Source organism: Hemicordylus capensis, chromosome 12, assembly GCF_027244095.1.
Source record: "Hemicordylus capensis ecotype Gifberg chromosome 12, rHemCap1.1.pri, whole genome shotgun sequence".
Classification (NCBI taxonomy): Eukaryota; Metazoa; Chordata; class Lepidosauria; order Squamata; family Cordylidae; genus Hemicordylus; species Hemicordylus capensis.
Genome location: NC_069668.1, coordinates 13,898,016 through 13,900,544, shown reverse-complemented (window position 1 = coordinate 13,900,544; position 2,529 = coordinate 13,898,016). Strand labels below are relative to the sequence as shown.

The 2,529-nt window shown below is 53.2% G+C and overlaps 1 long non-coding RNA gene across 1 annotated transcript; it reads right to left on the bottom strand.

Moving 5' to 3' along the window:
- Positions 1 to 476: 476 nt before the first annotated feature.
- On the bottom strand, positions 477 to 2,229 carry LOC128335914 (uncharacterized). The gene is made up of 3 exons (XR_008311777.1): positions 2,022 to 2,229; positions 1,023 to 1,108; positions 477 to 535 (listed from the first exon to the last, which is right to left on the bottom strand). It is a non-coding gene; the product is annotated as an uncharacterized LOC128335914 (long non-coding RNA).
- Between the last annotated feature and the right edge of the window lie 300 nt (positions 2,230 to 2,529).

Here is a 2,529-nt window from a genome sequence, read left to right as displayed (position 1 = left end):
CCCGTCCCCCCCGAGCTTTGGGGAGAGAAGCGCTCGGGAAACGCCCCAAGGAGGCATGCGTGCGCAACGGGCATTTCCTCAGGCAGAAGCTCAGCTCCCGACGACTCTCTGAGAAACACGAATGGGCAAAGTGCAATGTTTCTGTTGTTCCAGGGGAATGAAGAAAGGGCAATTCGGAGCAGAGGAATGGAAGACGGCCCGAGGGAAGGGTTGGACGGGGAAGTCTCCAGCCGCCATGCGAGCCGCGGGAAGCCCTTCCGTCTCCACCGTAGACCGTCCCTAGCAGGGCAACCGGGGAGCAGAGAGACGGAGAGAGCAACAGAGAAGGGGGCGAAAACAGGACTATCTGTGGCGGGGGGGGGGAGGAGCTGGTTCCGGGGAGGGCGGGCGAGCCGGACCCGATCCAAGCTGTTACTGGACCCGATCCTCCCTGGAGACATGGTGGGAATCCCCCTTGGTTTCCCTTGGCAGATGGCTTCAGCGGGGGGATTGGGAGGCTGGCAGGATGCAGTTGTGGCTCAGGCCAGATCCTCAGCTAGAAGAGAGGGAAAGAGAAGAGAGTGTTAATTATTTCACTGCATTTGATTAAGGAAGGTCAAGGTATAATAGACAAGCATATAACACATTTCCCCCTAACATTAAGGACTCCTTGGCAGGATTTGGTTTTCTGTGCACAAGAAAGGCATACCTCCTGATGACCTACAGAGACCAAGTTTTGCACTGAAATGAGCAGAATGTCCTGCTTTTGACAATGGGATGTCCTCAGGGCAAATTCACATCACTTTTCTGCAGTTTTTCTGGCTGCAGTTCTGGTGCTCAGACTAGCCAATTACCCACAGACACCAAATCTGCTGCTATTCCGCATATTTCTAGGCCACGCATCAACAAGGTCCTCCAGTGGGGCACCTAAACAAATCACTCTGATCAACCCAATCGAAGGAGAAACGCTAGGTAGAACCCGGCAATGGTGGGCTGCTGTGCTGGGGGTGAACTGGGCCCGTTCCACTGCTCGGTGGCCTTACCCTGAGTCTGGCCTGGCTCGTTTGAGATCTGGGAGAGAGATGGCGGGCTGCAGGCTGCTGGTGGCGGAGAGCCTCCGCTTGGAGAGCTGGCGGGAGATCAGGGTGGGGCAGAAGCAAGAGAAGACAGCCGTGAGTTGACACTGATCGGAGAGGAGAGCTGGTCTGGTGGCAGCAAGCAGGACTTGTCCCCTTAGCTAAGCAGGGTCCGCCCTGGTTGCATGCGAATGGGAGACCAGAAGTGTGAGCACTGGAAGATCTTCCCCTTCTTAGGGGATGATGGAGTCGCTCTGGGAAGAGCAGAAGGTCCCAAGTTCCTTCCCTGGCAGCATCTCCAACGAGATAGGGCTGGGAGAGAGGCTCCTGCCTGCAACCTTGGAGAAGCTGCTGCCAGTCTGTGAAGACAAGACTGAGCTAGATGGACCAAGGGTCTGACTCAGTCTATGACTCAGTCTATGACTCAGCTTCCAATGTGCCTATGATCGCCGTTCCCCCCATCATTCCCCAGGCCAGCTGTGACCCACCATCTCCCACCAAGCCAAGGAACGGAGGCACAGGGGAACTGGTGAGGCCCTGGGCTGTCCTGCTCTTCCGTGAGCCCCTCTGCTTTCCTGCCTCCGTTCTCGAAGGAGACGGAGTGCAAATGGCAGCCGCCGCCACCCCCAACGCCTGGGAGGCTGTTCGCTTGGCAGGGGCTTCTGACTGAAGAGGGGTGTCTGGCCGGTCACTGTGAGCCACATATTTCCCTGACTCGAGGTTTGTTTGGCGTGTGAACCTGGCCTTTTCGTATTTATTTCGTTCATTTCTGAAAATGTGCTTATATGCCGCCTCCTCCAAGTTCTCTAGGCGGTGAACAACAACAATACCAATAACTATTAATGAAAATGATAATAATAAAAGGGCAAATGCCTGGCGGAACAGGTGGGCCTTCAGAAGGGCCTTCAAAGCAGCCAGGGAGGGGGCTAATATTATAAAATAAGAATAATAAATCCGAGGCCTTACCCTCTCCAACAGCCTGGCCCGCTTGCTGCCCTGAGGAGGCACGGCTGGATTCAACTTGCTGGTGGTGGAGAGTCTCCTCTTGGGCAGCTGGTGGCTCATCTGGGTGGGGCGGAAGCGAGGGAAAACAGCCGTGAGTTGAGACTGATCGTGGACCCAATGCTAATTCCAGCCAGCTTCAACTGACCCAATGCTAATTTAGTGGCTTATTGTTAAGGGGTTTTTTAAATGATTTTTTTTTTTTTTGAAGTTTTCTCATGAAACACATACAGTTGCATGCAAAACTAGTATAATCCTTACATATAGATGGCTGCCATTAAATACTTCCTGCTGATGACCTACAGAGACCAAGTTTTGCATGCACCATCCTGACACTGAAATGAGCTGAGTGGATACTTTGTTTTTTGACACTGGGACGTCCTCTGGGGAAATTTTACATCACTTCCCTGCAGTTTTTTGGATGATAAGTCTGATGATCAGACTACCCAATTTTCTACAGAGACGAAATCTG